Raw genomic sequence first — 14,460 nt, 5'->3', positions numbered from 1 at the left:
GAAGAATGTACATTCTTCTCAACTGCACATGAGACAGTCTCTAGGATAGATTATATGTTAGGCCACAAAACAATTCTTGAATAATGTAAGATTTTAAAATTTATATTGAGTATTTTTTCTGACCACAATGGTATAAAACAAGAAATCAATAATAGGAGAAGCTTCAGGAAATTCACAAATATGTAGAAATTAAACAACATGCTCTTCAACAACCAATAGGTCAATGGAGAAATTAAAAGAAAACTTTAAAATTTATTGAGACCAAAAAAAAAAAAAAAACCACACACACATACCAAAACCTATGGGATACAGCAAAATCAGTTCAAAGACAGAAGTTTATAGCGACATACAGCTACATCAAAAAAAAAAAAAAGGATCTCAAATAAAACACTTAATGTTGCATCTCAGGGAACCAGAAAAACAAGAATAAACTAAGCACAAACTTTGTAGAAGAAAGAAAATAATAAAAATTAGAGTAGAAATAAATGAAGTAGGCACTAGAAAAACAATATAAAAGATCAACAAGTTCATGAGTTGTTTATCTGAAAAGATAAATTGAGAAATCTTTAGTTAGACTAAGAAAAACAAAAAAGACTCAAATAGATAAAATCAGAAAGAAAAAGGAGACATAGCTGATACAAAGAAATACAAAGTGCCATGAGACTATTATGAACAACTATATGTCAACAAATTGAATAATATAGAAGAAATTGATATATTCTTTGATGCATACAACCTACCAGGAGTGAATTACGAACGAAATAGAAACTTGCAAGAGACCAGTAACAAGTTAGGATGTTGAATTAGTAATAAAATGCCTCAAATCAAAGAAAAGCCAAAATCCTGTTCACTTTACTGCTGAATTCTATCAGTCATTTAAATAACTAATACTAATTCTCCTCAAACTCTTCCAAAAAAAAAAAGAGGAAGAAATACTTACAAAATTATTTTATGAGGCCAGCTAAGCCTGATGCAAAACCAAATATATCACAAAAAAATAAAACTGCAGGCTGAGACCCCTTGATGGATATAGATGCAAAAGTCCTCAGCAAACTTCTGCCAAACTGAATTTAACAGGACAGAAAAAAAGATCATTAACATGACCAAATGGTACTAAATCCAGGGCTGCAGAAATGATTCAACATACTGTCACAGGATCCTTTGGGTGTCACTTCACTAGACAGAAACCTCTGTGGTTGGTGGGGCCTCTGCCTGAGTTTTGATCATGCCTGCTGGGCTTGTTCCACCCACTCAGCCCAGCAGGCTGCACCTGGCTCACACTACTGACCTGGATCCCACACCTGCCAAGGGCAAGCCAGGCGCACAGCAGCAAGCCGTGTGTGGGTGACTGAACATGGGGTCTGGCCACTGTGCACAGTCATGCATGTCAGCTGCTGCAGTGGGGCAGGCAGCTTCAGGCACTGGCACAGGCGTTGGCTCTGTGTGAAGCTGTGGCTGGACCAGACATACCACAAGCAACTTCCGCTGCAGGCACCAGCATCTGAATGAGGGAAATGTGGTGGTGCCTGAAAGCTCAGAGATGCCAGGAACTGCAGAGTCCCAAAGAGTGTGTTAGGGCATGTCACAGCCCTGGTTCAGGAAGCCCTGAGGTCTGAACTCCCAGGAGGGCTGCAGCTCTTTTCTCCTTCTTCTTTTTGTCATCTGCAGCATGGTAAGTGAGGGGGTGGGTTTGTTGCAGGCCCATTTGTGTTACAGCTATTTCAGTCTTACTGCCCTGCTCTGGCCAGTGGCTCCTGGGCTGGTCCAGCCTTACCACTGCTTCATGTTGTGTGGGTCAGCCACCCAGCACCAGCAGAGGGTGAGAGGGCTATAGTGTTACAGCTCTGGCTCAGGGAGTCCTGAGGTCCGGGCCCCCAGAAGGGTCACCACTTTTCACTCCCACGATCTGGGAGCATGTCATCACCCACATCCTTGTGAGCCAGCCAGGAATGTGTTAAAGCCCCTTTCATGCCCGCTGTTTGGCAGTCCCAAGTTCTTGTCCCATGTCCAGGAAGAATGAGGTTACATGGACAACTAGAGGGTGAGTAAGGTGGAGAAGAGCTTTACTGGGTGACCAAAAGGCTGTCCGCAGAGAGGAAACCCAAAGTGGGTATCTCCTATCAGCAGTAAGGTGGTCTCAAGGAATGTCTGAATCTGGCTGGATAAAGCATCACTTGATTGACCAAAAGGCACCAAGGAAGTTCTCACTCCTGGTGGAGGACTTCACCTGGAACTGGAAGCCCAACCCTATAGCTTCAGGCCATCCCTGGCTTGAAGGTGGTGTTTCACTAGGGACCCACCCCTTCCCGCCTAGGAAACTGTCTGCCTTTCGCCACCAATGTCTAAATTAACAAATGTGAAACATCACTTTAATAGAATAAGGAACAAAATTCATACACTCATTATAATAGATGCAGAAAACGCATTGAATACAATTTAACTTTATTTTATTGTTAAAAACACTGAACAAATCAGGTATAGAATGTACCCAAACACAAGAAAGACTATATAAAACAAAGCAATAGCTAACATCATATTCAACAGTGAAAATTTGAAAGCTTTTCCTCACAGATCTGGAATAAGACAAGAATGCCCACTCTTGCTCCTTCTATTTAATATAGCACTTCAGGTTTTAACCAGGGCAATTAGGCAAGAGGAAGAAATAAAAGATATCCAAATTGTAAATGAATAGGTTAAATTGTCTCTCTTTGCAAATATGATGTTATAATATAGAAAACCCTGAAGATGCCACCAAACAACTACTAGGATTAATAAAAGAATTCAGTCAAGTTGCAGAATAAAAAGTCACCGTGCAAAAATCTGTTTGAAACTGTGGCTGGACCAGACATACCACAAGCAACTTCCACTGCAGGCACCAGCATCTGAATGAGGGAAATGTGGTTTTATATATTAACAGCAAATTATCTGAAAAAGAAAGTGTATAACTAACCCATTTATAATAGTTACAAAAAAATAAAATTCTTAGGAATAAATTTAATCAAGAAGGTGAAAAATCTCTCCATTAAAAACTATAAAACATTGATATTGAAGAAGACACAAATACATGGGAAGATTTCTTGTGTTCATAGATCTGAAGAATTAATATTGATAAAATGATCTTACTATCCAAAGCAATCTACAAATTCAACACAATCCCTATCAAAATGCCAATGACTTTCTTCACAGAAATAGGAAAAATACCTTAAAATTATTATGGAACCACAAAGATCCTAAATAGCCAAAGCAATTTTGAGCAAAAAGAAGAAAGTTTGGAGACATCACACTACCTGAATCAAAATACCCTACAAAGCTGTAGCAAATAAAATAGCATATTTCTGTAATAAAAACAGACAAGTAGAACATTGGAACACAATAGAGAACCCAGAAGTAAATCCACATATTTACAGTCAACTGATATTCACCAAAGGCATCAAGAACATACAATGATGCATAGACATGCTCTCTAATAAATGCTATTGGGAAAACTAGATATACACACGCAGAAGAAAAACATTAGACCCTATCTCACACCATATACCAAAATAAACTCAAAAATAATCAAAGACTTACATGTAAGACCCAAAACTCTGAAACTACTAGAAAAAAATAGAGAAAAATCTCCATTACATTGTTCTGGGCAATAACTTTGAATATGGCCCCAAAAGCACAGGCAACACTAGCAAAAATAGACAAATGAGATTACATCAAACTAAAAAGCTTCTTCGCAACAAAGGAAACAATCAACAGAATAAAGAGACAACCTACTGAATAGGAAAAATATTAGCAAGCTATGCATTTAATAAGGCGTTAATACACGTAATATAGAAGGAACCCAAACAACTCAATAGCAAAAGAAGAAATAACTCAATTAAAAACTGTACAATGGACTTGAATAGGCATTTCTCAAAAGACAACATTCAAATAGCAATCGGGTACATAAAAAATAATGATCAACATCATTGATTATCAGGAAAATGCAAATCCAAACCACAGTGAGATATGACCAAGATATGACCAAGCACCTGTTAGAATGGCTATGATCAAAAGACAAGAGCTAAGTGTTAGCAAGGAAGTAAAGTAAAGGAAACATTTGCCCATTGTTGGTGGGAATGTATATTAGTACAGCCATTATGGAAACAATATGGAGCTTTCTCAAAAAACTAAAAATGAGACCACCACATGATCCAGCATTGCCACTACTGGGTATACATCCAAAGGAAATGAAATCAGTCTGTTGAAGCAATATTTGCACTGCTATGTTTGTTTTAGTATTATTCACAATAACCAAGATATAACCTAAGTATCTATCAACAGATTAATGAAAAAAGAAAATATTTATATGTACACACTCGAATACTATTCAGCTATCAAAAGAAGGACAGTCTGGATAAACCTAAAGGACATTACGCTAAGTGAAATAAGTCAGACACAGAAAGACAAATACTGCATTATCTAATTCATATGTGGACTTTAAAAAAAGTTAATCTCACAGAAGTAGAGAACAGGAGAGTGATATCAGGGACTGGGTTGGTAGGGGGAGGTATTGGGGAAACGTTGATCAATGGATACAAAATTCCAGTTAGAGAAGAGAAAAAAGTTCAGGACATCTATTGTACAACACAGTAACTATGGTTAGGTAACTATGTGAGGTAATACATATGTTAATTATATAGATTTAATCATTCCACAATGTATATTTATACTCCAAAATATCATGTTATACACAGTGAACAGATATTATTTTGTCCGTCAATTAAAAAAAATTAATGTTCACAACATAAAGTTGATTATGTAATAGCATTATAATCAGTTGAGAACAGCAACATATAATTATTTCATATATACATACACACTCCATGTACACATTCAGGGAAAATTAAATTTGAAATTCAGATTCAATTTTCCTTATATCATGGTTGCATCTAGAACCTCTGTATAGGTAAAGTTTAGCAAAAGACTTTTGTCTGGGAGTATTTGCGTGGTGGGAATGGATAGGGGTGTGTGGGTGTGTTTGTGTGTTTCTGCTTTTTGCAAAAGCAGAGTAGGCAGCTCACTTTAAAACTGGGTTTTTCTAGGAAGTACACCGATTTTGATTAAATTTTATGTTTATTGAGGGGTGGCTGAGTTTGACAATCTCTCAAAACACCTTCATGCTTTTTCTAGTGTAAACAATATTAGCACAAAAGCACTTTTCTTAATCTTAGCAAAACAATCTTAGCAAGAACTTTGAAGGTTAAAAACTATACAGTGTACTGAACTTGTCAGAAGTAATGGGGGAAAAAGGAAAAACTAACTATGTTAAAGAAAAACTGAGGTGTTATCACATAAATATGTCTCTGTTTCTATAGCTTGTGTGTGTGTGTGTGTGTCTGTGTGTGTGTGTGTGTGTGTGTGTCTATATGCTTTCTTTTTACACAGCATAATGCATATGGTCATTCTGTACCATCATTTTTTCAGTAGACTGTTGTTTTCAAACTATTAGCTTTTAATACCACAGCTGTCCTCAGCATCTGATAATCAAAGCTTCTAAGATTCTCATCTTACTTTCTTTGCAAAATTTTACTTTGTTAGCAATAGTACCAGGATGTGCTATGCCATATATGTCATGATATATGCCTAATTAGAATTATGTAAAATGCTACAATGCCTATGTAGAGAACAATTTTCTGCCAAATATGATAACATAGATATAAAATATAAGTGAAGACAGAAAGTTTATGCATACATTTTTGGGAAAGGTGTGGATAAGTATAATCATGCCTAGTCACTAAAACAACATTGGACTTCAGTTGCTAAAGCTAGAAAAGAAAACAAATCCAAAGACCAAACTAAATTTTGTGTATGTGCTTTTTATATTGTACTTACATTTTCAAAAGAATCTGAATTTCTCCCTGCCCACCCTGTCCAACATAAGCATCATTTTTTTTTTCTTGGAAAAGCTACTCCTTTCCCCACTGTTTAACACCTTCATATTTAATATCCCTAAAAATTGTTTTTAATTAATTCTGTCAGGAAATGTATACTGCATATTAATCCATCTCTCTCAAATATTTTTAGTAACCATGAAACTTAACCTTCTTTTCTACTAACTTATAGGTTCCCTTCCTCTTTTGAAGTTCTGTAAGCATAAGTGTTTACAATGCATCAAGCATTTAAAGATTTTGAATGGTTAATTATTAAAAATTCCCTTTTGAATTGGATGGCACTCTTAGAGGCCATGTGGAAGAATCCAAAAATTTTCATCACTAAAATGAAAATGATAAGTACATTAATCATTGTTTTTGGTAAGATTTGCTTATGTAAATCACAGTGTATGGCAACACATTCAAAACATGTTTAAAATATTGCTTTGAAAGCATTTCAATACATTTTTTAAAATTTGCAACTTTACATAAAAATTATTTGACGATTTTCAATGCTATCTCAATCTCACAAAGTGAGGAAGACACACATATTCTTTGTTTTGAATTAAAAATAATACCCGAATAGTCTAAATTTTCTTGCATCAGATTAAAATGTAACTTGTCCACTTTCTTGCTAAATTAGTAGGACCTTGTTTTGTGGGGGTGGGCGAAGACAGGCAAAAAAATAGTAAAAATATAATTCCCATTTTTAATAATACAGTGATGTATTGCAATTGCAGTAACATAACTATATATATATATTTTTTTTTTCTGAAAGTGACCCAAATAGTTCCATTACCACTGTGAATAAGTCATTCAACCATTGTGGTTAGAGAAGTTTACTTTAACGATTTCCATGCTTAAGGCCTCTCACTAAACAATAATTCTGTGGTGGTGACTTTTTGGTGTGTCTGACTGTCCACAAAACCACACTGAAAACTGGCATTTCATGTAATTTAGAACCAAGTATTTAAAATAGAATAAGAAATATTTACAAAGCTGATTATTTCATAAAAATAGGGATCTCTCAAATGTCAAAGACATAAACATATATGATATTAAATACAGGTTTATATATAGTATAATAAAAGACTGCGGTAAAAATACAAAAAAATAGAATACAATTCCCATAAAACATAATTGGAAATAAAATTTAATGTCACAGATTAATTTTTTAACAATCTGCTTTTATCAATTTATTGTTTAAGCATTTCCTAATAAAGGCAAACAGCACTAGCAAAACTTTCTAAATTTTCCTAATATTCTAAAATATTTATATATTAATTACCATAGTGATAAAGTAATTATCCTGTGTATCTAGGTTTTAGATGTGTGACATTAACAAAGAACTCTGGATTTTAAACCTATATATTTTTTCTGAGGTAGACAAAAAAAGGGATCCTCATTGCAGGCCTTTCTCAAAATTAGTGTAACCCTCAGAACAGCCTGAGTTTTAGCTGGCCTCAGAGAATGTTTACAAAAACTGACGAAATTTCATCATTACGGCCCTCAATGATTGAAGCCAACATATCCAATAAACCTCTATTGAACTTTGTGCTGAGGTTGTGAGCATGATGCAGAGATAATTTGGAGCGGGATGGTAGTATTTTGTTTTGTCCATAATGAGTTTTTGGTTAAAAAAAAAAAATTGTACGCATATAAAATAATGAGATTGATTTTTTTTTTCTTTCTTTCTTTTTTTTTCTAGTCTCAGAAAGCTTATAAAACTGCTTATAGGAGAGGGCGAGAAGGGGCCGCCGCCGGCCTCCCCCGCCGGGCAGTCGGAGGCTGCCTTGCCAGTAGCCGCCCCCTTCTTCCTGCCGTACCCAGGCGATGGAGGAGCCGGCTTCGGAGTGCGCCCGCAGCTGAGCAGCAGCGCTCCTGGAGGACCCCGCTGTCGCCGGCTCCCCGGTACCCTTCCTGCTGCTGAGCTACCTGAGCAGCGGCGCTGCGGCGGCAGCTGCAAGCACCATCCTAATTATCTCATGGCTAAGGAACACATGAACCTCGTGAACACGGCCAAGCTGAGTATCAAGGGCTTGACTGAATCAGCTCTGAACCTGGAGAGGACTCTAGACCCTGACTATGCACCTCTTCAGCAATTCTTTGTGGTGACGGAGCACTGTCTGAAACATGGCTTGAAAGCTTAAAAAACAAAAAAACAAACAAACAAAAACTTTTATTGGACAAAATAAATCCTTCTAGGGGGCTCTAGAACTGGTAGAAAAACTTGTTCCAGGAGCCGCAAAGATAATAGCAGGTGTTAAAGATCTTCCAGGACTTCAGACGCCAGTAGGTAGAGGAAGAGCCTGCCTTCGTTTGGCATTAATGCAAAAGAAACTTTCAAATATATGGAAGCTTTGATCAATAAGAAAGAACTTCTCAGTGAATTCTACGAACCCAGTGCCCTTATGATGGAAGAAGAAGGAGCCATAATTGTTGGCCTGTTGGTGGGTCTGAATGTAACTGATGCCAATTTCGGTGTGAAAGGAGAAGACTTGGACTCTCAGGCTGGAGTTACATATTTTTCAATGTATCTCAAGGACGGGAACCGCAGTAAAGGTAGTGAAGGAGAAGGTCAGATTACTCCGATTCTGGACCAGAAGAACTTTGTAGAAGAACTGAACAGACATTTGAATGCTACTGTTAACAACCTTCAGGCAAAAGTAGTTGCATTAGAAAAATCCAACACTAAACTGACAGAGGAGGTTGCAGTTGCAAACAACAGGATTATTACCTTACAAGAAGAAATGTAACGAGTTAAAGAGGAAAGTTCCTACATACTGGAATCCAGTTGAAAGGGTCCCAAGCAAGACAACTGCAGAAGGGCAAGCACTAAATGAAGCAAGAAAGCATTAAAAGAAGAGACACAATTACCATTGGATGTTGAAAAAGAACTGGAGATGCAGATCAGCATGAGGCAGGAAATATGAAGATTCTGGAGAAGGATGTCTGTGAGAAGCAGGATGCCCTGGTATCTCTTCAGCAGCAGGTGGATGATCTCAGGCCCCTCAAGCATGAACTTGCCTTTAAGCTGCAGAGTTCAGACTTAGGAGTAAAACAGAAAAGTGAACTAAATAGTAGCTTGGAAGAGAAGACTAATCAGATGGCTGCTATCATTAAACAACTTGAACAAAGATTGTGCCAGGCTGAGCAAAGCTGTCGGTCTGCTGAATTGGACAACTGGCTCTTCAAACAGGACTTTGAAGATAAGATCAACAGTCTGCAGCTGGAAGTCGAGGAGCTCACCAGGCAGCAGAACCAGCTTGAGTTAGAACTAAAACAGGAAAAAGAAAGAAAATTACAAAACAACATGAGTATCCCAGGACAGGGTTCCCAGAAGCCAGAATCCAAGATCGATGGGAAGCACAAAATATAAGAGGAAAATATTAAACTAAAAATGCCTCTGGAAGAAAGCCACAGACTGCAACCCCACCCTATGGATGAACAGGATCACAGGTGTGTCAGCTATGCCAGGAAGATGTCAGCCTAACAAAGAATGTGTGTGAGAACTGCAGAGGAACCTTCTGTGATGCCTGTTCAACAAATGAACTGCCTCTTCCTTCAACTATGAAGCCTGAGCGAGTTTGCAGCCCCTGTCACAAGCATCTGATGAAGCAATATTCCACCAGCCCATCATAAGATTGGAGGCCAAGATGTGGACCGAAAAGTTTATGCAAGCTAATCTGTACCTGTGTTTTAGGTGTCAGGATCTCCTAGAGCCAGTCCTTAGAGTCAACTAAAGAGTTGATAGTAATTAACTAGATCCAGGGAGAAAAGGCAGTGTTTGGGGTTACTGGAAATTTTGTTTTTTTTCCCTAATAATTGTATGAATAAAAGCTAACTCACTTGGGCCCTTCTCTCCTAAATCTAAACAACCTGACATTGAAGGTTTGCTTTATAGCATATCTTTGGAAGGGCAATTCATTTTTATGATTACTGATAATAATGCTGGGGTGGATATAATAGGAGAAAGAGTCCAAGCAAATAAGAATAAAAAGGAAAACAATCATCTCCTTCTATAACATTTGCAGATTCAAGAGGGAGAGATAGATGCTGAGATCAAAATGACAGATGTTACATATTTGTCCAGGTGCTGTTAGACATAAACATTGTTTGCTCTTCACCCCTGCTAACTACCTCTTTAAAGTATCTCTACCAAACTGTGAATCCAATCTCAGGGAAAAGAAATTCAAGAGTAGTATAAATTCTGAATGTATTGAAAACAATATTATAATATAATTTCAGGACCAGAATCTTTTGGTCTTTATCTACAAGGGTTTTCATTATCAAAACAAAGAACAGTTGTTTTTCTACTTAATGACTTCAAAGTAAATAACTGCCTTTTCCAGAATCTCCTTCCACAAAACAAGCCAACTCTTCCCCATTCCCTCCATCCTCTCCAAGTCATAATGGAAATTGTAAGGAGTTTTAAAAATAGGGTTTGGCTTTTGCAAATAGAAGATTTTGATTAAAGCAAAGTCAAATATAGAGTCAATCAAGTTTAATTTGTTTTCTTGAGACAGGGTCTTGCTTTGTTGGCCAAGCTGGAGTGCAGTGGTGCAATCACAGCCACTGAACCCCTGACCTCCCGGGCCTCAAGCAATCCTCCTACTTCAGCTTCCCAAGTAGCTGGGACTGGCTTTTTTTTTTTTTTTTTTTTTTTTTTTTTGCAATGGGGTCTAATTGGTTGCTCAGGCTGGTCTCAAACTCCTGGGCTCAAGCAGCCCTCCTGCCTTGGCTTCCAAAGTGCTCGGATTACAGGCGTGAGCCACCACATATGGCCAAGTTTAATTTGTTGATGGCTGAGAACAGTTAGCTCAGAATACTTATTATATTGTTTTATGAATAAGGAATTCCTTATTCTGAGTCATGAATCAGAGCTGATAGTTGCTTTCTTGGAAAGGGCAATACAGTCATCCCTTGGTAACCATGGGGGATTGGTTCCAGGAACCCCACTGGTTGTCAAAATCCTTGGGTGCTCAAGTCCCATTATATAAAATGGGTTATATGGTATTTGTATATAACCTACATACATCCTCCTGTGTACTTTAAATCATCTGACGATTACTTATACCTAATAAAATACCTACACATCACTTCATTTGCATGGATTCAATATAGTGCTTGGTGTTCAGCAAATTTAAGTTTTGCTTTTTTGGAACTCTGTGGATTTTTTTTTCTGAATATTTTTTATTGGCAGTTCTACATGGATGTAGAACTTATGGATATGGAGGGCTGACTGTACTCATACAACTTTGAGTAACAAACTCTTTGGGGGAAAAGAGGGAAGCGTATTGAGCAAGAGAAGGAAAGAAACATTATATGCTATTTTTATTCTGTTACATGTGTCTGTAGATTGTTTGATTCTAATCAAGACCTTAGAAGAAATTATTCTGTGACTGGTTTAGAATTCTGGGGTGGAAACATCCTGGAACCATGTTATTTAATAAATTCTGTCTTCTGGAAAGGGTTACAGCCTGGGAAAGAGTTGTTATTCCAAAAGTCAGCCTGTTACTTGGTGAAGCTGAAGTTTAAGAGTTCTAGGGAAAAATAAAATCAAATAATTCTAAAAAAATATATACCAGCTCTTTATACCACACATTTAATTAATATTACAGAATTCCTTACGGGAAAGAATATCTAATCATTTTCTTTTTAAATGGGAGGGCAACTCAGTTCAGTTATATGTCCCTATGATCATTGAAATATGACAGAATATATGATTTTATTTTCAGCTAAATGGTTCTGCACAAATGGATTTTTAAAATCAACAACTGTATTACGTTTAATCAATTCTTTTATTTTAAAAATAATGAGGTTTATTATTAGTCTTCTCAGAGGAAACAAGTGAGTAGCTTTCAAGCAAATAAATGAATTATCTGTAAAATTGTCATTGACAAGGGATCTATATTTTATGCATGTAAATAATAAAGAAATAAAAATTGAAATTGAAAAGCCCTCATATAGGATTATTTTAAATGTCTGCTTGGTCATTGTCTACTCTAAGACCTTTATGATACAATCATAAACACTTAAGTTGTTTGGTATTAAATTCATATTTTCTCATTGGTTTGATGGGTTAAAGTAGCTCTATCTATTCTACTAAACAGTGAGAATTATCTGGAAAACAGATATAAGACACTCAAATCTTTAACTCAAAACCTAAAGTCTTCTATATTTTCTGAATGAAAGATGTATATAAATGATGTTGGCATACATAACATTTGTTAAAGAAAACTATTTCCATGTCCAAATTTCTAAATCAAATCCATGTTTCTCACTCCAGGTTTTAGACATATTTCATACTGATTATCCTGACATTCATCTTTTCTTGACTTCCTGACATAGGTATGACTCTCAGCAATCTAGCTCATGAGTCTTGCTTAAAATTTCAATAACACATTGTCTCCTGCCCTGTCAAGATTTATACGCTTTTAAGGCAAATTTCTCCTTTATAACTGATAAACTATGCATTCAGTGTTCAAACAAGGTTATCAGCCCCTGACTAGAGAAACAGATTGATGAACAAAAACAATTACTTTGACAACAGAAAGCATAGAAGACAACTCTTTGAAGTGCATCATTCTCAATGGCATAGGAGATTCCCAAAGACCACATTTAAAAAACAAAAAAAGAGTCAACAGAAATGAGCTAATGTTCTCTGTGTACTTGGAAATGTAAATAGAGAGAAAAGTACAAAATACTTTTTAGTATTCTGGAATTTGAGCTGGAATGTAATAGGATATAAATAGGAAATCAAGCCCTTGATTATTACAAAAAGAAAAACTGAAAGAAAAAATCCACAGCAGTCTTATAGTAGAATAAAATAAGGTTTTGTTCACGTATAATGATGTGACATAAAGGTAACACATTCTATCCTGGACAGAGCTCTACAACATGACAAAGATAATAAAGAACTAATATTTATTGAGCTTACTTAAGACATGATTATAAGGGCTTTAGTTGCATTAATCTACTTAATAGTCACAATAGACCTATAAGATAAGAGACAAAATTTCCCATTTTTACAGATGGAAAAACTGAGGCTGATAACATGTCCCAGGTCAACAAATTATAAATGTCAGATCCATGGTTTGAACTTAGCAATTTGAAGTCAGAGTGACACTCAATCATTTTGCTTCCGTATTCCTCTTAAGTGATAAAGACAAATGTGCAACCTGAAAATATCAGGAATGTATGTTAAAGCTATAATTGAAGGATGCAGAGTGGTCTATGGTGACTCAGAAGAATGCAGAGTACTGTTAAGACTTTGTTTCTTGATCTGTGTGCTGTTTACACAACTCTGTTCAATTCCTGGAAGTCATTAAGATGTGCGCTTATAAACTGTTAACTTTTATGTATATGATATTTCAGTGCTTTATTTCAATAAATATTTCCATATAATCAAATTACATAGATGGAACATATAGTGGAACATTTTCCCCAAGTGTGGCAAAACATAAAAGATTTAAAAGGATATTGCATATTTTAGTACTACTGTCAATAGGAGATAGTCAATTAACTGTACCAGATATAACTATCTATGTATAGAGAGATATAGATTGCATAAATACATATCTACATATATATAGATAGATATAGATAGACTGATGTGTTCCCAGTCCCTCAGCCCTTTATTTATACTATATGATTTAAGAACAGGTATATTGGCATTATAATTATAGATTGAAAAGAAAAATGAACCTTATATTCTAGCATTGTTATTGATGCGAAAACTTTTTGAAATTATGGAGGTGTATTTTTTTAATGCTTCATTTAAAAAATTCATATTCATCTAACTAATTGTGAGCAAAGAAAACACAGTTTTAGCCTTAAGTGTTCAAAGCAAATGGCACACTGTCCCTTTGAGTGCTGGTGCTAAAATTAAAAAAATTTTCAGTCTCATCTTCATGGCAATGAGTCTCATTTAAAAAGTCATTTTTTTCTCTAATAACATTTGCATACTTTATTTTTAGAATAAAATTTCAGATTTCTTCCTCTGGGAAAAATGCAATTTAATTTGTAATTTTAAAATTTGGTCCTTGAGTATTGATGTTAAGCATGATAAAATAGTTGCTATATATATGTGTGTGTGTATATTATATATATGTAGAGAGAGAGACAGGAGTTTGTTTTTTATCTACAAAAACTTACTTCTATATAATTTGCTACATAAAAGTAAGTTTTTGTAGATAAAAAACAAATAAATAAGACATAAAAGAGCTTCCTAGACCAAGCATAATTTCCAAATAGTTTACACGTATTTAGTGTTTCTTACTTTAATACTATTTTAAAAATCACTAGGATTTTGTTTTCCAAGGATCTTCCCTCTCACCAACAGTTCTATGACAGTTCTTGGGAATTAAACTGTGTGAATTTGAGAAGCCCCATTCTGTTGACCGGGAATTAAAAGATACAACAATACACAGGTTACAGAAAGAGATGGCACCATGGTCTTATAAACTCTGATTTTTTTTCTCTTCCTGCTCCCTATAAGCTGTGATAGCCGAAAGAAGAGTATAGAACATTTTATTGACAGTATTTCTGTCTAGAA

General features: G+C 35.8%; 1 pseudogene; it reads left to right on the top strand.

The window, feature by feature from the left end:
• The first annotated feature begins 7,873 nt into the window (after window positions 1-7,873).
• Window positions 7,874-9,545, top strand: LOC100450460 (protein RUFY3-like; annotated as a pseudogene).
• Window positions 9,546-14,460: the final 4,915 nt, after the last annotated feature.

This window comes from Pongo abelii, chromosome 4, assembly GCF_028885655.2.
Source record: "Pongo abelii isolate AG06213 chromosome 4, NHGRI_mPonAbe1-v2.0_pri, whole genome shotgun sequence".
NCBI classification, from domain to species: Eukaryota; Metazoa; Chordata; class Mammalia; order Primates; family Hominidae; genus Pongo; species Pongo abelii.
The sequence above is the reverse complement of the archived record's forward strand: the minus strand, read 5'-3'. Positions and strand labels throughout refer to the sequence as shown.